Source organism: Bubalus bubalis, chromosome 1 (genome assembly GCF_019923935.1).
Source record: "Bubalus bubalis isolate 160015118507 breed Murrah chromosome 1, NDDB_SH_1, whole genome shotgun sequence".
Lineage (NCBI taxonomy): Eukaryota > Metazoa > Chordata > Mammalia > Artiodactyla > Bovidae > Bubalus > Bubalus bubalis.
In genome coordinates, this window is record NC_059157.1 from 64195814 (window position 1) to 64218600 (window position 22787).

General features: G+C 37.9%; 1 long non-coding RNA gene across 1 annotated transcript in view; it reads right to left on the reverse strand.

The window, feature by feature from the left end:
• Window positions 1–7160: 7160 nt before the first annotated feature.
• LOC102403347 overlaps window positions 7161–22787 on the reverse strand; it is a 177857-nt gene continuing 162230 nt past the window's right edge. Inside the window, exon 4 of the long non-coding RNA XR_006549902.2 lies at window positions 7161–7324. This is a non-coding gene — a long non-coding RNA (uncharacterized LOC102403347). The remainder of the gene's footprint in view (window positions 7325–22787) is intronic.

The following is a 22787-nucleotide window of genomic DNA, read 5'->3' on the forward strand; positions in this document are numbered from 1 at the left end:
TCATGGCAAATAGATGAGGAAACAATGGAAACAGTGACAGACTTTATTTTTTTGGGCTCCAAAATCACTGCAGATGGTGAATGCAGCCATGAAATTAAAAGACACTTGCTCCTTGGAAGAAAAGCTTTGACCAACCTAGACAGCATATTAAAAAGCAGAGACATTACTTTGCCTACAAAGGCCCATTAGTCAAAGCTACAGTTTTTCCAGTAGTCACGTATGGATGTGAGAGTTGGACTATAAAGAAAGCTGAGCGCCAAAGAATTGATGCTTTTCAACTATGGTGTTGGAAAAGACTCTTGAGAGTCCCTTGGACTGCAAAGGAGATCCAACCAGTCCATCCTAAAGGAAATCAGTCCTGAATATTCATTGGAAGGATGGATGCTGAAGCTGAAATTCCAATACTTTGGCTCCCTGATGCGAAGAACCAGCTCATTGGAAAAGATCCTGATGCTGGGAAAGATTGAAGGCAGGAGAAGGGGATGACAAAGGATGAGATGGTTGGATGGCATCACCGATCCTTTGGATGCTTTTGAGCACGCTCCAGGAGTTGGTGATGGACAGGGAGGCCTGTCGCGCTGCAGTCCATGGGCTCGCAGAGTCTGACATGACTGAGTGACTAAACTGAACTGAATTAAGTAAAGAAAAATTGATATTTTTAATTACCAGCATGGCTTTTACTATTTATCTTGATATTGCACAATGTTAGTTTTTAATGAAAATATAAGAGCATTTAACTTGTATGTTAAATCATCAACATCATACAAATTGGTTTGGGAGCTCATACACTCATGTGTATTCATTCACACCAGAAAAGTGGAAACAGCACAAAAGTAACTCAACCATTTTTATTTCACTTCTTAATACATGCAGATTTCACCTACAGTTTCTACATCTGGCTACTGATGAGTGAAAAAAAGATTGAAAGGGAGGGAAATTACAGGTTGCTCTTTCTTTAAACTTTTATGTCATTGTTTTCATCATAAATTGTTGGCTATACAGAGAAGGAGCATGAGTAAGAAGGAACATAACAGGGTTCTGTGGTCATTTGTGTCTCTTTTCTTTCTGCTCTTTAAGCAAGTTCTGGCTAGAACAAAACCATGGCCTCTTGGCACCCTATTTCCTCAGTGCAGCTAACAAGCTTTGGGTCTCTTTGAAGTCCCATACACTAAAGTCCACTGGAATTCTATGCTTATGGAGCATCCTGAACACAACATGAGGATGGGGTGTCAGGAAATAGCAGACACACATACCGCGTGTATCTCCTCTGCTCACAGACATGTCCCATTGTCCCGTCAGACTTCACTTACAAAGCACAACTGCAAAGATAACATCATTAAGAATTTCAAGACTGCAGTAACAGCGCATTACACCAAGGATGGGTCCCTTTTAAGTGTGGGCTCTTTGTGACGGTACAGATCAAGCGACCCTGAACTCAGTCCTGCAATGAATAGTCTGGTTCTTCTAGGCCAACCTGCTCCTACAAGGGACCTGGATTCATCTGGCAATCATCTCAGTGACCTAAATCATTAAGAGAATTTAACCAGCTTCTCCTGCTCTAAATCTATGAGGCAATCTTACAATTGTAATTTGCCATCTCATATAGACATTTCTCCAAGTCACAAGGAGTAATTTAAATTACCCACTATAGTTTAACATTGTCATTTTGCTGTATGCATAAGACTATTGTGAATTTAGTTAAGAAAGAAAATGGCCAGAACCTGGTCATCTGCATTTCCACATCCAAGCCATCACCCTAGATCCATATCTTCATTATTTCACCTTGTACTCCAGAGAATTTTTCTCTTAAAATATTTCACATAGAAGTTTACTAATATCAAATGATATTAGTAATGCGATAAGAAGCTCATTTTAAAACAAATGCTTAACTTACTGGTAGACTATTGGATATATGGAATAGAGGAAAGATTGCCCATATATGATTTAGATTGGTCCCAGATCTTCATACTGGCTGGGTAACAATGGTAAGTATTATAACTCCTCCAATTCTTCAAATTCCTCATCAGCAAAATGAGAATTTTAGAGTAAATAATCCCTCACATTCCATTCTTATTTAGAATTCTATGATTCCTCAGTACCAAATAAACACACACAAAAATACACAAAGAAACTAACACCAAAAAAAAAAAAATATGCTATAGTTCTGAGTCATATAATACCTCCTACAGATCCTCTGGTCCCAAACATGAGGCCATATCAGTCAAGTCAGGTAAGAGTGTTTTCACAGGAAGGTAGATAGAATAGAGCCATTCAACCAAGACCTGATTAACAAATGTGTATTCGTATGTATGCCATGCTATGAAAATTCTTTTTGGGAAAAAAAGTAAATATTACTTCCTGAATGAAAACTGAAATCTTTGAAATAGAAAATATTTCCAGATGCTTTTCAACAGGGATGTTTGTGGATGCTTTAAAACCTTTAGATGGGATTTTAAGTGTATACTTGCCCTTCAAACCTATCGCACACTGTCTATTGGCTTCCGTGATAGTCTGTCTAACATTTCGGGCAAGAATGAAAAGAAGCAATATTTTTCTACTTCTCTAAAGTCTAAGACTTCCTTTTTTAATGTTCAACTTCCCACACTACATTGTCCAAATCTAAACCACATAAGGTAGCTTTCTCTCACAAAGTTATTGCTAATCTGTAGTGAGTAGATTTTACATTGCCTCCCTTTGACATGTAAAAATACACGTGTAAGATCATAAAATTTGCCACTAAAGTAGACTTAACTGAGCCATTCCTCTGATACTCAGTAATGAATCATAAACCAAGTCATTTAACTTCTGTGAGGCCTAGCTTACTAATTTTTTAAAGAAAAAAGCCTGGACTAGATGACTCAGTTATTTGAATGTATTCTATTGAGTCTATTCTAAAATTCTAAGAATTTTTGCCAACAAAGGTCCATATAGTCAAAGCTATGGTTTTTCTAGTAGTCATGCAATGATGTAAGAGTTGGACCATAAGGAAGGCTGAGTGACAAAGAATTGATGTTTTCAAACTGTGGTGCTGAAGCAGACTCTTGAGAGTCCCTTGGATAGCAAAGAGATCAAACTGGTCAATCCTAAAGGAAATCAACCCTGAATATTCATTGGAAGATTGATGCTGAAGCTGAAGCTCCAATACTTTGGCCACTTGATGAAAAGAGCCAACTCATTGGAAAAAATCCTGATGCTGAGAATGATTGAGGGTAAGAGGAGAAGGGGGTAACAGAGGATGAGATGGTTGGATGGCATCACTGACTCAATGGACATGAGTTTCAGCAAACTCCAAGAGACACTGAAGGACAGGGAAGTCTAGTGTGCTGCAGTTCATGGGGTCACAAAGACTTGGACACAACTTAGTGACTGAACAGCAATGAGAATGTATAGCTACTAATTTATATTTTCTGCCATTTTGAATTTTTAAATTTTTATTTATTTACTTATTTTTGGCTGTGCTGGGTCTTCATTGCTGCACAGGTTCTTCTCTAGTTGCACCAAGCAGGGTCTACTCTCTAGCTGCAGTGCATGGGCTTCTCATTTCAGTGGCTTCTCTTGATGCAGAGCACGAGCTCTAGGGCGCATGGGTTTCAGTAGTGGCTCCCGGGCCCTAGAGCACAGGCTTAACAGTTGTGGCACAAAGGCCTAGTGGCTCCACGGCTTGTGGGATCTTCCCAGATCAGGGATTGAACCCACGTCTTCAGCATTAGCAGGCAGATTCTTTTTCACGGAGCCACCAGGGAAGCCCTCATTTTGAATTTTTGGTTAATAATTTATTCTTAAATTACATTCAGATTTTTATGATTATAAAAATACATTTGTATGACTTGAACTTGGATCTTAAAATATAACCCAAGTTTATACATATTTCAGTACATAATAAGATAATGTTAACAAATAGGATTTCATTTCCAAAATAACAACTGATATTGGCTAAGTGCTTTACATTAATGTATTTATATGTTTTAAATACTCAAAATCTGTTTTGACACGGACATAGTTATTTCCATTGTACAGGTGAGAAAAGTGAGGCTTAGAGAGGTTACAGAATTTACCCAAGGCCCCAAAGCCAATGACTGATCGAGTCAGGATTCCAACACCATCCCTCTCTCTCCATAGGCCACCCTTGCAGTTGAGTCAAGATTATGCCTCCTATATCTCTATGACAGCCAAAAACAACAACAAAGAAATAAAATGACTTTCTAACCACAGGTCAAATAAAATTAATGCAAGCATGCAGATTTTTAGCCTATAAGGCAAAAGTTTTATATATATATATATGTATTTTAAGCCTGCAGTCATCAGTCTTTTCTTTAAATAAATGTAGGGAGAGGAAGAAATTATCACAGTTAAAGCAAGCTGAAGAGCACTTGAAACTCAAATCATATGACAAGAGTGGTTGTAAAGCTTAATTCTTTATTTCCTGCTTTCAATTGGATCTAAAACATGTATTACTAAGTTTAGTAGGCAATTTATTACCAATATAATAAAAAGAAGAGAAAACGTAAGGAAATAAAGAGAAATCATTCATTAAGTGTTCGCTACTTAAAGTATATCATGTCCTTTCTATACCACTGGTAACAACAAAAGAAAGCTGTATTTGGAGTAACAGGTTCTTTGGCTAACATTCAAGATACATTAACATTAAAAGTCCCCAATTTATAAAATGATATGAAATTTGATTGCCTATAACAGTCTTTTATGGAAAAAATAATAATAGCCTGCAACTTAGGAGGAGTAGCGTGAAATATGTCTGTAAACCACCAGGAAGCCTGTTGTTACGAAACTCTGAAGTGCTGATGTAGCCTTGGGATCAGCAAATATATGATCTTATTGCAGATATTCAAGGCTCACAGCAATTCAACAGAAAATTAATTAGTATCACCTCAATATAAATCTCAACAGTATTAGCTAAAATGCCAATTTTGTATTCACTTTTCATTAAAGCCAAAAATACTAATTAAAATTGATTTTTGCCTGTGCTTTGGTAAACGGCTGCCAGTTAATGGCTTTCAGTTGTAATGCAGACCTTTACTTAAATTAATTTTGTATGTTGTCTCCTTCCTTTTTATAAAGATAATAAAGTGTGAAAGGATAGGCAATGAGGGTGCAGAAAAGGGCAGTTCACATGCAGGAGGAAGAGCAAAGCATGACGAATTCTGGGGCTTTTGCTAACTCTAGCATGACCATGCTCCTTTATGAGCTATTTTTAAATATGTTATTTCATAGGCAAAAATAAATAGGGCTCCTTAACATATAAGTGATAAGAATTCATTCTTATAAGTTGATTGAATGATTAACATATTTCTTTTTAAAGAATTTTCTGAGTAAAGTCATATCCTTATTCGTGTAATGTAAGCCATCTGCGGCTCCCGGGGGGTTGCTAGTGGTGAAGAATCCACCAGCCAATGCAGGAGATGCAAGAGATGCAGGTTCAACCCCTGGATTGGGAAGATCCCCTGGAGTAAGAAATGGCACCCCACCCCAATATTCTTGCCTGGAAAATTCCATAGGCAGAGGAGCCTGGTGGGCTACAGTCCATGGGGACACAAAGAGTCAGACACGAGAAACTGACCACATCTATTTGTAAAAATAAACAAACAACAACAACAACAACAACAACAAAACATGACCATGAACTTGGCCCATGTTTGGAGGATCATTTGGAACCAATCAAAATAATTTAAGTCTCCATATCGCTTTCATTAGTGCTAAATAGAAAAAGAACAAAGCATAAATCACTTAAACACTAATCAACAAAGGCTTTAAATATTCTTTTAACTTTTTAATTAATAAAAACAATTCAGACAGTGCCAGTGTTGAGTTTTGGGGGCATCAGGATTGGATATATGAGTAGGAGGGGTTGAGTTTTTCCAATAAGTAACAAGGTTTAGTGAGTCACTTATAGTCAGGTTCTCTGAGGAGCCACAACTTAGAACCAGAAGCCACAAGGGCAAATCAAGTTCAGAGTTCTAGAGTGGCATGGACACAGAATGAAAAGTTGTCCAATATTTCTGGATTTAGATGAAGTATATGGGAAATATATATAAAGGAGATCCTAAATAAGAAGACCAGTTTCAAGAGTCTAAGAATCAATAAGCATAGGCAATAATCCATCTTAATTACTATTTTTGGCTTTCATGAAAAATGATTATAAAATTAAGATTGAACCTTAAAATCTTATATTATATACTAAGATTCCTAAGACGTAGGAATGAGAAGGGAGCAAAATGTATTCATGGTGCGCAGATTCAGGGGCCTTCATGGAACCTGGGTCATTTTCTAAAGGACTCTAGGCACTTGGGACCTTACCCCTGCTTTCACCCCTAACTATCACAACTACAGATTTATACTTTCTATTCCATTCTCACACAAAAGCAAAACATATATCTTCTTAAGATGTTATGAGGATAGAAATTTTAATAAACAAATATACTCTGAGTTAGTAAATAATAGTTGTAAATCTCTCAGGTTCATTTTCAATGTGTTTACACAAAGGATAATTATTTAGTATGCCCTTGACATTAGGGCACCATAAATCCCAACCATTTTGAATGCCCAAAATCAGAATTATCACTACACCAAATAGATGCCATCCTAAAATGGGATAAAATATGACTTAATATTTCAGTTTGAACCATGAATTTATAAAAAGGAAGTCATTTGGGGCTTTCCATAGACTTACCTAGGGGCAAGTCTTAAGATCTCTTTATGCAAATATATTTTGCTCACATAGCTAGGATCATAATTTAGATTCTGATTTCTAAGCATGTCATTTGGACAGCAAGGAGATCATACCAGCCAATCCTAAAAGAAATCAACTCTGAATATTCATTGGAAGGACTGATGCTAAAGCCGAAGCTCCAATACTTTGGCCACCTGAGATGAAAAGCCGACTTGTTGGAAAAGACCCTGATGCTGGGAAAGACTGAGGGCAGGAGGAGGAGGGGACGACAGAGGATGAGATGGTTGGATGGCATCACGGACTCAATGGACATGAGTTTGAGCAAACTCTGGGAGATAGTGAAGGATAAGGAAGCCTAGTATGCTGCAGTCCATGGGGTTTCAAAGAGTGGGACACAACTGAGTGACTAACACACACACACACACACACACAATATTCCCTTGTATGCAGACTTTTAGCTGTATATTATTTTAAATTAGACATCTTTGAACTAACCTTGTATGTAATGGTCTTGATTCTCTTTTTCTATCTTGAGTTCTTCTCAGGATGTTCTTATGGACCCTTCTGTAAATATATTCTTGTTGTCTCTATCTCGCCAGTTCATTAGAAGTGGAGAGTTATGTGAAAGAACTTTGACAACTGCAAAATAAAAATGGGTTATCACTCACAGATTTGCCCTGCTGTGAGTAAGCAACTATGTTCTAATCATTCCCCAAGTCATAGTGATTTGTTCCCTGTGGTCTGAGCTTATAGGACTATTACCTGGTGCCATCTCACCACAAATAAATATACACATTGATTATTAAAGTTGCAAAACTGCTTTATCACAGGATACTACAGGAGGGATCAATTGTTAACATCACATGAAGAAATTAAGAAAGTGAAGACAGAGAAGTAACAGGTGTACCTGTGAAAAATGATTATTTTTGAATCATGGACATTAATAAATCAGTGAGTGGGTCATGAAATCAATCATTTGGTTATGATACTCAATTTAAAATATGAAATAGGATAAATAGGAAGAATAGAAAAATAAAACTGTATTGCTCATATTAAGATGAAGTACAAGTGTGTGTTTGCATGGGGTATGTGTTCTGGGTCTATTTAATGCTTATTTCTGTTGGTGAAAGAAAATGAAAGTCGCTCAGTCATGTCCAGCTTTTGCAACCCCATGGACTATACAGTCCACGGAATTCTCCAGGTCAGAATACTGGAGTGGGTAGCCTTTCCCTTCTCCAGGGGATCTTCCCAACCCAGGGATCAAACCCAGGTCTCCTACATTGCAGGCAGATGTTTTACCAGCTGAGCCACAAGGGAAGCCTATTTCTGTTGGTGGGTGATGGGCAAAAGCCAATTTCCCAAAATGTGATTTCAGTTTGTGTTCTCTTTCTGTTTTCTTCCTTGAACACTGATGTGGTTTAAAAAGGCAATACTTTACATATACTTTTCTAATCTCTACAAAAGTACTTATGGAATTTTCTAAGATTACTTGCTGCTGCTGCTGCTAAGTCGCTTCAGTCCTGTCCGACTCTGTGTGACCCCATAGACGGCAGCCCACCAGGCTCCCCCGTCCCTGGGATTCTCCAGGCAAGAACACTGGAGTGGGTTGCCATTTCCTTCTCCAATGCATGACAGTGAACAGTGAAAGTGAAGTCGTGCCCAACTCTCAGCAACCCCATGGACTGCAGCCCACCAGGTTCCTCCACCCATGGGATTTTCCAGGCAAGAGTACTGGAGTGGGTTGCCATTGCCTTCTCCTTAGATCAACCTAATTCACTATTTATTGTGTCTGCATATTACTTCCTGGTATGGACGTAGGATTGTTTGACTGTTCGCCTACTTGGGTAGTTTACTGTTTTTCCAGTTTTGTGATTAACAGTCCTGTCAAAGACATCCTTAGTATGTCCTTACCTACTGTGACTTTATTTGGGCTGGGTAGCTACAAATGGGAATGCACGTCACAGGGTTTACAAACTGACATCTGGAGTTATACTACAATATCCTTTTATCTTGTTCTAGACTTGCTTTACTTCTGGCTTGAAGTTTTTTAATCTTTGCTGAAATGGTTTATTACCTTTCCTTCAGAATCTGGGTGTACCAGTCTGGATTTTTGGTTATATGCCAAGAGAAATCAACTTGTGTAACAAATCAACAATATCTGATTGGAAAGTACATCAGTCACTAAAACAACTGAGAGAAAATTGGAATTCAAGACTCAGAACAAGGGAAGAGTATGTCCAAGCCTCACCATGGTACAGTTTAATGAGAAGGTATCTCAGGTGGCAGTAGTGGTAAAGAACCCACCTACCAATGCAATGCAGGAGACATAAGGGGCATGGGTTAAATCCCTGGGTCAGGAAGATCTCCTGGAGAAGGGCAAGGAAACTCACTCCAGTATTGTTGGCTGGAGAATCCCATGGACAGAGGAGCCTGAAAGGCTACAGTCCATGAGGTAGCAAAGAGTTGGACACGACTGAAGCAACTTAGCATGCACTCGTGGGATGTCACAGTATCCACCAGAATTAGTATTTAACACTGAGACTTAAAACTCTTTAACTGTCCATGCGTCTATGTCCCTCCCCTAAAGATTTCAAAGCCAAAGTAGAGAACCCACTTGTATGAGCTTATGACACAGGCCACCTCACTGATTTTAGGGATCAGTCAAAAGGACTTTATGTCCCACCCAGTTCTGTATAAAGTAAGCAAAGTGAGCCTCCTACTCATTTTCTGATGCCTTTCAAATGTATTAGAGTTCACAGCTTGCACTACCCAGGATCTATTTACAAACTTATCATATTTACCATTTCAAAGCAAAAATTTTAATGATACAATTAAATTTTTCTGGCGGAGTCACAAAAGGATCTCCTCCTCCCAAAACCTCATGAGTTACTTCATCTAGATTATCATTATCCTCTCTATAGTTTTTCACTGCTTTATGTGGATATTCTATAATCAGTGAAATAAACTGTAAATTTTACCATAACTAACTCCCTTAAATTAGAATAGGAAAATAAAATGACCAGAAGAAATTGAAAACTAGTTCAACTAACTAAAATATTCAAAACACAATGACCCATAAAATATAAGCACTATACTCCCTTTGCCTTAAAACAGTGCCTCTGCTAATTAAGATTCTTTACTTAGTAAGATATCTCAAAGTTCTACTCCCAACGGAAGAGAACTTTTATAGATCACCTTCATTGTGGTAACAACTTCCACATCACAGAACCCTGGAAAAACAAACATGTATTTCTCCATCAAGTTACATGAAAGTGACAAGTCATATGTGGGTAGGCACCAAATCTGTTCCGTGTCTCTTCTTTCTTAGATCCAGGCTGGAGCAGAAATCATCCAGTCCTTTCCTGATCCATTCACTCTTCTCTCTCCTCAGTCCACCAACACTTCCCTCCGTAGTCTCCAATTAAGCTTTCACCCTTATCTCTCAAATGAGAATACTTCTGTTAAGCAGGAACAGTGCTACAGTGAGATAAATGAGGCAATAAAATTTGTACCTTGTGTTGGGTACAAAATGCAAGAGGCAATAAAAATTCATCTATGAAGATAAATAATTTTCAGGGAATATTTCAAAGTCAAAATTAATGTCAAAGGTCACAATGAAATAATCAAATGTTTAAAAGACAGGCTCAGTATTATTGATATTTCCTTTTGCCTCAGTCTCTAATATGGCTTAGCATGGCACTGTTACAATTCTTTCATTTTCTAAACTTTGAATATTGCATTCCCTTTGGATTTTGCATTAATTTTTATTTTTTTAACATTGTGTATTAAGATATCACTTAATTGCATTAAAATACTGAGATTTTTGGCAACCAACACAAATACCTCACTTGGCTTACCCTAGTCCTGGCGCTGTTATTAAAATTACCAGTGACAAATATGACTGAAACTGTGACTCAGTTCTCAGGTCTTATCTTACTTGACCTGTGAGCAGCATTTGATATGGCCAATCATTGTCTTCTCTAAATAAATTCTACATATAACTTCTAGGACATAGTCTCTCAGATCTTCTCCCATTTCACTGGGCACTCTGTGTCCTTTGCTCGTTCACCCACATTCTTTTAACATTGGAGGGCCAAGGTTTCCGTTCTCGGATCTTTTCTCTTCATTTTTTTCTACTCACCCCCTAAGGTATCTAATTGAATTCTATAGCTTTAAAAATCGCTTTTAGTTTAAAAATTCAAATTTATATGTCATCTCGGTCTATTCCAGCTGCTTTAGCAAAATTCCAGAGATTGGGTGGGTTACAAATGACAGAATTTTATTTCTCACAGTTCTGGAGGCTAGAAAATCTGAGATCAGGATGTCAGCATGGCAGGGTTCTGGAGAAGGCCCTCAATCAGGTTGTAGATCGCTGACTTCTCACTGTGTCATCATATGGTGGGAGGGGCTAGATGACCCCTGGAGTCCCTTTCATAAGAGCCAATCATAAGAGTTTTTATAATCCCAACCATAAGGGTTCTACCCTCTTGCTCTAAGTACCTCCCAGAGGTCCTCCCTCCTAATGCCATCCCACCGGAGGTTATGGTTTTAGCATATGAAATGGGGGGCACAAGCATGCAGACCATTGCACCCTGAGGTTCAGCCTAGCACATCCAACTGCCTCTTGGTCATCATCTTGTTCCCCTGCTTGTTTGCTTTCAGGTTCAATTTCTGCCTTCTCCTGTTTGCTTCCTTTTTGGCTTCCAGACCCTTTCAGCTAGTGGATGGCACTGGCAGAAGCCTGGAGGGCAGAAGTAAAATAAAAGCGGACAGGAAAATAAAATAATAATTTAAAAAATAAATTAAAAAAAAAGCAACAAGTGCTACTACTTCATTGTCAGCTCCAGTTGGAGCTCCTTCATGCACTGGGAAGCTCCCATCTTGGCTCTATATCCATGATGGCTCCAATTTTTTTTCCCAGTTTTATTGAGAAATAATTGACACATACCACTGTATAGATTTAAGTATACAGCATGATGATTTGATTTAAATATAATGTAAAATGATTACCATCAGTTACATCCTTCTTCTCAAAGTGAGGAAAAAGAGAAAAAGGAAAACAAATTCACCTCGTGATAAGAACCCATCAGATTTTCTCTCTCAACAATTTTCCTATAAATCATAATTTTTGACTCTGGAAATGCCCACTCTCTTTAGAGGTTCCTCCAGCCCAAAGAGTGGTAGCTATTTCCTGATGTGGCTAATCTCAGGTCAAAATCTTTAATTATTGTCTTTCTTTTATTTCACAAATTCAAACCATCAAGAGAATTATCTGGCTTTACTCTAAAAATGTATCTAGAGTGTGATTATCTCTCACTGTCTCCCACTACTACCAACCTGTTTTAAGATACAGTCACCTCTCATCTTAATCATTGCACTTTTAGCCTCCTAACTTCATTCTATTTTCCACCTAGTGTATTCATTATCCTTCAGCCACAGTGGTCCTTTTAAAACATAACTTGGATCATGTCACACTTCATAAAATGATCTGTTTCCCAACTCACTTAAAAGATGGCCTGTGATGCCCAAAATGATCTGCTGCCTGTATTTCTAGTACCACCTCATTCACTATGTATCAGCTACTCTTACCACCTTGAAATTCAGGCCACTGCTTTTCTAGTCCTTACATTTCTTCTTCCTTATACTTGAAAAAATTTCCCCACAGATATTTTTATGATGTACATCCTCTCTTCCATCAGGCTTCCATTGGTATAGTTCAAACTAACATCCAACACTGTTACAGTGTCCCATCCTCTGACCTCCTCAGGGAGCTTTTGTCTCTGTATAGCATACACCAGAATTTGATATATGATGTATTTACATGCTAATTTGTTTATCATCAGTCTCTCCTCTTCATGTTAGCTCAAAAGGACAGGAACTTATTCTTTCTTTCATTTTTAGTATTTAGAAAGATGACTGACACAGAATTGACCCTCAACAGCTATTTTGAATGAATTAATTAATAACAGGCACTTGTTATACTACCCCAATTAAGGTAACCTCTTTCCAGTTCCAACCAACATAATGTAATCAATATAGTAAAACTATATGTTGATGGAATCCTGAGTCAAATTTTGAAGATGCAATGATAATTTTTCAAAGTCCTGCTATCTTCTACTCAGTGGAATAAAAGAAATAAGAAAAACAATTTTTCAGATAACTAATTACATACCAGGTGTCAGGGTACATTGATTTGCTCCACTAAGGAGACCACATTTGAAACAGCAGCTGTGATTGAAGTAACCACCTGGCATTTTCTGGAACTCATCTATCTTTAGCACCAGCCATATTGTAAAGATAAATGCAGATGGAGTAGAAATCAACTGCCCACATCTTTTAAGTATTTGATTGTGACACTAACCTCTGCTCTTCCACAGGGATGCACTATTGCTTGGGTCAAAATTCTATTTATCAGCTAACTTTCCATAAGGGCCTACACCGCCTGGCAGTCTGCAGTAGCACTGTGAACTGCTAGAAATTAGTTTGCACTCACAGACACTGTCAACTAATCATAAATGTGACACAGTCGTGATGGCAAGTGGAAAGAGGATAATTTAGAGAATCCTAGAATGAAGAGTCTCACTATGTGTTTGTTTTTCCTCAAAGGTACTTTAAACTCCCTTCACTTGTAGATACTTGTTCAATGGGTTGATTCGTTTGATGATGAGGAAGAGGGATGTACATTCTCTAAAAACTGATTCATCAGGCCTCAGTTCAAATCAAGCAGCATCCTGATATACTTCCTTTCTACCTAACACGGGATGCAGGCATGCCATTCTGACACAACACTAACTTTGTTCCCCATGTTTTCAGTAACGGAAAAGTGAGACTCCTTGTCCTCCCCAGAATTCAACTATCAAGGAATAAGTTTCACCTCCAACATCTTGCTATGTGCCCAGCCTACAGGGAGAAACCTCTAAAGACCCTTTCCAAAGTAATAGCATTTTTTACTCACAAATTTATTTTTTTCAACGTCTTGGTAAAATATATTCTGAGCCACATTAGATCATGTTAGATAAATTCACCCCATCACCTTAGTCTCCTGAAGTCTTTGAACTTCTCCATTAGTATCAAGTTTCTGGCATCTCTCCTTCTTTAAATATGGGCCATCATTAAGTACAGGTTTCAATTTGTATTTGAAAACTGACCAGGCAAACAATTAAAATAATTCTCAAAAAAATAAAAATTAAAAAATAAATAAAATAAAATAATTCTGAGTGAAAATGAGGAAAGTTACCTTAGTAAACAATCTCCCAGAGATTAAAAACTTATGACATCTTTGGGCTCAAAGAGGATAACTTTCAGGAAGGCTTGCATTGGTTGGCATGACTGACTTAACAGAGACAGCAATTTAAGATTTGTAAAGTACTTCATATCATCGGCACTCAGTATGCCCACAAATCTGGAAAACTCAGCAGTGGTCACAGGACTGGAAAAGGTCAGTTTTCATTCCAATCCCAAACAAAGGCAATGCCAAAGTATACTCAAACTTTTGAGCAGTTGCACTCATCTCACACGCTAGCACAGTAATGCTCAAAATTCTCCAAGTCAGGCTTCAACAATACATGAACCATGAACTTCCAGACATTTAAGCTGGATTTAGAAAAGGCAGAAGAACCAGAGATCAAATTGCAAACATCTATTGGATCATCAAAAAAGCAAGAGAGTTCCAGAAAAACATCTACTTCTGCTTTATTGACTATACCAAAGCCTTTGACCGTGTGGATCACAACAAACTGTGGAAAATTTTTCAAGAGATAGGAATACCAGACTACCTTACCTGCCTCCTTGAAATCTCACAAGGAGAAATCTCACCTGCTTCTTATGCAGGTCAAGAAGCAATAGTTAGAACCGAACATAGAACAACAGACTGGATCCAAATCGGGAAATGAGTACATCAAGGCTGTATAGTGTCATCCTGCTTATTTAACTTATATGCAGAGTACATCATGAGTAATGCCAGGCTAGATGAAATACAAGCTGGAATCAAGATTGATGGGAGAAATACCAATAACCTCAGATATGCAGATGACAGCACCCTTATGGCAGAAAGCGAAAAAGTACTAAAGAACCTCTCAATGAAAGTGAAAGAGGAGAGCGAAAAAGTTGACTTAAAACTCAACATTCAGAAAACTAAGATCATGGCATCTGGTCCCATTACTTCATGGGAAATAGATGGGGAAATGATGGAAACAGTGACAGAGTTTATTTTGGGGGGCCCCAAAATCACTGCAGATGGTGACTGCAGCCATGAAATTAAAAGACGCTTACTCCTTGGAAGAAAAGTTATGACCAACCTAGATAGCATATTAAAAAGCAGAGACATTACTTTGCCAAAAAAGTCAAAGCTAGTCAAGGCTATGGTTTTTCCAGTAATCGTGTATGGATGTGAGAGTTGGACTATAAAGAAAGCTGAGTGCCAAAGAATTGATGCTTTTGAACTGTGGTGGTGGAGAAGACTCTTGAGAGTTCCTTGGACTTCAAGGAGAGCCAACCAGTCCATCCTAAAGGAGATCGGTCCTGAATATTCATTGGAAGAACGGATGCTGAAGCTGAAACTCCAATACTTTGGCCACCTGATGGGAAAAACCAACTCATTGGAAAAGACCCTGATGCTGGGAAAGATTGAAGGCAGGAGAAGAAGGGGATGACAGAGGATGAGATGGTTGGATGGCATCACAATGCAATGGATGTGAGTTTTAGTAGGTTTGAGGAGTTGGTGATGGACAAGGAAGCCTGGTGTGCTGCAGTCCATGGGGTCGCAGAGTCAGACATGACTGAATGACTAAACTGAACTGAACTCACATCATCATAGATATTTCCATCCCAATTCTCAGTTTCTAGACCTTTTTATAAGTGATATCATGGGCCAAAAAGTCAGCTGATACAGTAATTTAGTAACTAATTGGATCAAAGTATACATTTGGGTCCTGATTAACTCAGCCCTATGGCTTCACAGGGTAGTGAATCTTTGGAAAAGTCATAGAACATCAATGCCTTGAGCTGAGAATCTAGGCATTAAAATTGTCATTCTACCTCTCTGACCTGTCCAGTACTGTTACAAAAAAGCCACCCAACCTCACAGTCCTTGATTTCTTTTACCTATCCTATTTTTCTAAGGCAAGAGACACTGGATTTTTGAAGATTTGATTTCAAAGGATACTTTAACATAATTGACTACAGGTAAAATTTAATTTAGTTTAAATAACTATATCATTAATGCATATAATGAATTTCCGGATTATTTTTTCAAGAATCTTAAAAATAATCTCACTGCTTTTACTCCCTACTAAGTCATCTTCCCTGGTGGCTCAGAGGTTAAAGCATCTGCCTCCAATGTGGGAGACCCAGGTTCGATCCCTGGGTCGGGAAGATCCCCTGGAGAAAGGAAATGGCAACCCACCCCAGTATTCTTGCCTGGACCCACCCCAGTATTCTTGCCTGGAGAATCCCATGGACGGAGAAGCCTGGTAGGCTACAGTCCACGGGGTCACAAATAGTCGGACATGACTGAGCGACTTCACTTTCACTTTCATGTCATATTCCACTTATTTCCACTCCTAGTAATAATTTCTGTATTCTTGGTTATGAACAAGATCTTACTCTGGGGAGTGGGCAAGATAGCAGAGTAGAGGACGCTAGGCTCAACCTGTCCCATGGGGCCACCAAAAATACAGCTATTTACAGAGCAACTATCAATGAGGATGACAAGACTAGCAGGAAAGATTTTTCACATCTAATAATATAAAGAAGGAACCACAATGAGAGGGGTAGGAGGGGCAGAGAAACAATATAGTCAAGACCCACATGCTAGGATAGATCGGATCAGATCAGATCAGATCTGTCACTCAGTCGTGTCCGACTCTTTGTGACCCCATGAATCGCAGCATGCCAGGCCTCCCTGTCCATCACCAACTCCTGGAGTTCACTCAGACTCATGTCCATCGAGTCAGTGATGCCATCCAGCCATCTCATCCTCTGTCATCCCCTTCTCCTCCTGCCCCCAATCCCTCCCAGCATCAGAGTCTTTTCCAATGAGTCAACTCTTCACATGAGGTGGCCAAAGTACTGGAGTTTCAGCTTCAGCATCATTCCTTCCAAAGAAATCCCAGGGCTGATCTCCTTCAGAATGGACTGGTTGGATCTCCTTGCAGTCCAAGGGACGCTCAAGAGTCTTCTCCAGCACCACAGTTCAAAAGCATCAATTCTTCAGTGCTCAGCCTTCTTCACAGTCCAACTCTCACATCCATACATGACCACAGGAAAAACCATAGCCCTGACTAGACGAACCTTTTTTGGCAAAGTAATGTCTCTGCTTTTGAATATGCTATCTAGGTTGGTCATAACTTTTCTTCCAAAGAGTAAGCGTCTTTTAATTTCATGGCTGCAGTCACCATCTGCAGTGATTTTGGAACCCAGAAAAATAAAGTCTGATACCGTTTCCACTGTTTCCCCATCTATTTCCCATGAAGTGGTGGGACCGGATGCCATGATCTTCATTTTCTGAATGTTGAGCTTTAAGCCAACTTTTTCACTCTCCACTTGCACTTTCATCAAGAGGCTTTTGAGTTCCTCTTCACTTGCTGCCATAAGGGTGGTGTCATCTGCATATCTGAGGTTACTGATATTTCTCCCGGCAATCTTGATTCCAGCTTGTGTTTCTTCCAGTCCAGCGTTTCTCATGATGTACTCTGCATAGAAGTTAAATAAGCAGGGTGACAATATACAGCCTTGACGTATTCCTTTTCCTATTTGGAACCAGTCTGTTGTTCCATGTCCAGTTCTAACTGTTGCTTCCTGACCTGCATACAAATTTCTCAAGAGGCAGATCAGGTGGTCTGGTATTCCCATCTCTTGAAGAATTTTCCACAGTTTCTTGTGATCCACACAAAGGCTTTGGCATAGTCAATAAAGCAGAAATAGATGTTTTTCTGGAACTCTCTTGCTTTTTACATGATCCAGCAGATGTTGGCAATTTGATCTCTGGTTCCTCTGCCTTTTCTAAAACCAGCTTGAACATCAGGAAGTTCATGGTTCACGTATTGCTGAAGCCTGGCTTGGAGAATTTTGAGCATTACTTTACTAGCGTGTGAGATGAGTGCAATTGTGCAGTAGTTTGAGCATTCTTTGGCATTGCCTTTCTTTGGGATTGGAATGAAAACTGACCTTTTCCAGTCCTGTGGCCACTGCTGAGTTTTCCAAATGTGCTGGCATATTGAGTGCAGCACTTTCACAGCATCATCTTTCAGGATTTGAAATAGCAAGAACACCCATAGATTGTCATAAATTTTCAGCAGAAACTTTGCTGACCAGAAAAGAGTGGCACAATATAATTAAAATGAGGAAAGAAAAGAAAGGGAAAAAAAATAACACAGCCAATACTCTAACCAAAAATCTCTCTTTGAAAGAGAAATAAAGAGTTTTATAGAAAAGCTAAGCACTCAGCACCACTAAACTAGCTTTACAAGAAATGTTTGAGGGACTTCCCTAGGTGAAAAAGAAAAGGCTAAAACTAAAAATCTGACAATTATAGGAGGAAAAAATCACATTAGTAAAGGCAAATATACAGTAAAGATAATAGTTCAAACACTTATTAAGCTAGTAGAAAAACAATAAAAACGCAAAACATAAAAGATGTAAAATATGTTGTCAAAAATATTAAATTGGGGGGAGTAAAAATGCAGGGCTGTTAGAATCAATTTAGATTTAAAAGATTATCTATTTAATTATATACATATATGTTTATTTCTCCTGGTAACCACAAACCAAAAACCTGTAATAGATATACAAAAAGTAAAAAGCAATCCAAATATAACATTAAAGATTATAATCAAATCACAATGGAAGAGAGCAAAAGAAGGTGAAATGAATAAAAAAGAACTACAGAAACAATGAATAAAATAGCAATAAGTATCTGTCAAATAATTAAATATAAATGGACTAAATGTTCCAATCAAAGAAATAGAATGGCTAAATGGATACAAAAACAAGACCCATCTATATGCTGGCTACAAGAGACTCACTTCATATCTAAAGACACAAACAGATTGAGTGAAGGGATGGAAAAAGGTATTCCATGCAAATGGAAACAGAAAGCTAGAATAACAATACTTGGAAATGAAAGTGAAAGTGGCTCAGCCACTGAGTTGGTCTGACTCTGCAACTCTATGGACTGTAGCCTGCCTGCTCCTCTGTCCACGGAATTCTCCATGCAAAAATACTGGAGTGGGTAGCCATTCCCTTCTCAAGGGGATCTTCCCAACCCAGGGATCGAAATAGCCTTTAAATTAAAAGCTGTAAGAAGAGACAAAGAAGGATATAACATAATGATAAAGGGAACAATCCAGCAATAAGATATAACAATTACATCCACATATCTATATATACATATATGTATGTGCATGCTCAGTTGCTTTAGTCATGTCCCTTTGCAACCTATGAATTGTAGCCCATCAGACTCTGTTCATGGGATTCTCCAGGCAAGAATACCAGAGTGGGATGTCATGCCCTCCTCCAGGGGATCTCCTTGACCCAGGGATCGAACCTGCAATTCCTGTGTCTCCGGCATTGCAGGTGGAGTCTTTACCACTGAGCTACCGGGGAAGCCCCAATATGTATACACATGCACGTGCACGCACACACACATAAATATACTTATATATGGCCCCAACATAGAACACCTAAACATGGAGAGCAAATATTTACAAATATAAAAAAAGAAAATGACAGTAACACAATAACAGTAGGAAACTTCAACACCCTACTTTTATCAATGGACAGATCATCCAGATATAATATCAACATGGAAACATTAGCCTTAGAGAATACATTACAGCAAAGGAACTTTAGAGATACGTATAGAATGTTTCATCCCAAAGCAGTAGAATAGGCATTCTTTTTAAGTGCGCATAGAACATTATACAGGATATATATCACATGCAACAACAAAACAAGTTTCAATAAAATTGAGAAGATTGAAATCATATCAGCATCTTTTCCAATCAGAATGCTATGAGACTAGTAAACAATAATAACAACAAAACTGCAAAAACAACCCCACAAACATGTGGAGGCTAAATATTATGCTACCAGCCAAACCAATGGGTCATTGAGGAAATCAAAGATGAAATTAAAAAATTCCTGGAGACAAATGAAAACAGAAACACAGTGATCCAAAATCTGTGGGATGTATAAAAGTGGTTCTAAGAGGGAAGTTTATATTGATACAAGCCTACCTCTGGAAACAAGAAAAGTTTCAAATAAACAATCTAACCTTATACTTGGAAGGAAAGTTATGACCAACCTAGATAGCATATTCAAAAGCAGAGATATTACTTTTCCAACAAAGGTCAGTCTAGTCAAGGCTATGGTTTTTCCAGTGGTCATGTATGGATGTGAGAGTTGGAATGTGAAAAAAGCTGAGCGCCAAAGAATTGATGCTTTTGAACTGTGGTGTTGGAGAAGACTCTTGAGAGTCCCTTGGACTGCAAAGAGATCCAACCAGTCCATTCTAAAGAAGATCAGTCCTGGGTGTTCATTGGTAGGACTGATACTAAAGCTGAAACTCCAGTACTTTGGCCATCTCATGCGAAGAGTTGACTCATTGGAAAAGACCCTGATGCTGGGAGGGATTGGGGGCAGGAGGAGAAGGGGACGACAGAGGATGAGATGGCTGGATGGCATCACTGACTTGATGGACATGAGTTTGAGTGAACTCCAGGAGTTGGTGATGGACAGGGAGGCCTGGCGTGCTGCAGTTCATGGGGTCACAAAGAGTCGGACACAACTGAGCGACTGAATTGAACTGAACTGAACCTTATACTTAAAGGAACCAGAAAAAGAAGAACAAACAAAACCCAAAATTGGTAGAAGGAAAGAAATCAGGAAGATCAGAGTAAAAACAGAGACTTTAAAAAGGGTGAGGGGAGAATTAATGAAACTAAGAGCTGTTTTTTTGGAATGATAAACAAAATGATAAGTGTTTAGACAGATTCATTAAGAAAAAAAAAAAGCTCTCTAATTGAGAGAATTCAAATGAAATCAGATGAAAAGAAGTTATAAATGATGCCAAGGAAGTACAAAGAATCATAAAAGGCTACTATGAACAACAATATGCCAATAAAATGGACAGCCTAGAAGAAAGGGATAAATTCCCAGAAATGAATCTCTCAAAATTAATCAAGAAGAAATGGAATTACCAGTTAATTACAGACCAATTATCAGAAATGAAATTGAGTTAGTAACTAAAAAAACTTCCAGCAAACAAAAGTCTAGGACCAGATGACTTCAGAGCTTAAAAGTACCAAACATTTAAAGGAGGAGTTAATGCCTATCCTTCTCAACCTATTTCAAAAATTTGAACAAAGGATGCTTCCAAACTCATTCTATGAGGCCAGTATGATACCAAAACCAGAGACAACACACACACACAAAATTATAAGCTAATATCCCTGACGAACATAGATGCAAAAATTCTCAACGAAGTATCTTCAAACTGAATTAAACAATAAATTAAAAGGATCATACATCGTGATCAAGTAAGATTTATATCACGGATACAAGTATGGTTCAATATCCACAAATAAGTGTGATATTCCACAAATCAACAAACTGAAGATTAAAAATCATATGATTATCTCAATAGATGCCGAACAAGCATTTGACACGATTCAACATCCATTTATCATAAAAACTCTCAACAAAGTGGGTATAAAGGGAATATGCCCTAATATAATAAAGCCACATATAATAAGCCTACAGAAAAAGTCTTACTCAATAATGAAAATCTGAATGCATTTCTGTTAGGCTCAAGAACAAGACAAGCATTCTCACTCATAATTTTTTTAAACACAGTATTGGAAGTCCTAATCACAGAAATCAGACAAGAAAAAGAGATAATATGCATGGAAATTAGAAAGAAAGAAGTAAAACTGTCACTATTTGGAAATGACATTACACTACATATAAAAAATGCTGAAGTCTACCCAAAACCTCTTAGAACTAATAAATGAATTCAGTTAATTTGAAGGATACAGAATTAGTATGCAGAAATCTGTCACATTTCTATACACTAACAGCAAACTATCATAAGGAGAAATTACGAAAACAATCCCATTTACAATCACATCAAAATGAATAATATACCTAGTAATAAACCTACTAAGGTGGTAAAAGACCTGTACTCCAAGAACTCTAAGACTCTTATGAAGAAAATTGAAGACAATGTAAATAAATGGAAACATATACTGTGTTTGTGGATCATGTATACCTGTGGCGGATTCATTTCGATATATGGCAAAACCAATACAATATTGTAAAGTTAAAAAATAAAATTAAATTAAAAAAAAGAATTAATATTGCAAAAATTAAAATACTACCCAAAACAATCTATTGATTCAATGCAAACCCTATCAAAATAACCAATGGCATTTGTCACAGAACTAAAACATATAATACTGAAATTTGTATGAACACACCAAAGACCCTGAAAAGCCAAAACAATCTTGAGGAAGAAGAACAAACTAGATGTATCACATTTCCTGATTTCAAACTATACTATAAAGCTATAGTAATCAAAATGGTATGATGCTGACATAAAAACAGACACACTGATCAATGGTACAGAAAAGAGCTCAGATGACATGCAGGTGGCAAGAATACACAATGGGGAAAAGACAGATTCCTCAGTAAATGGTGCTGGGTAACCTAGATAACTGCATGCACAGAAATCAGATAGGGCTAGTTTCTCACAACATATACAAAAATAAATTTAAAATGTATTCAAGACTTAAATGTAAAACCTGAAACTATAAAACTCCTAGAAGAAAACATAATGCCCTTTGACATTACCTTTAGCAATATTTTGTTGGATCTGTCACTGAAGACAAAGGAAACAAAAGCAAAAATAAACAAATGGGACATCAAACTAAAAAATGTTTGCACAGCTACTAAAATTATTTTTCAGCCTACTGAATGAGGGAAGACATTTACAAACAATATGGTGGTTAACATTCAAAATAAAGAATTCATACAAGTCAATGTAAAAAAAAAAAAACTGATTAAAAAATAAGCAGAGGGTTGAAACAGACATTTTCCCATAGAG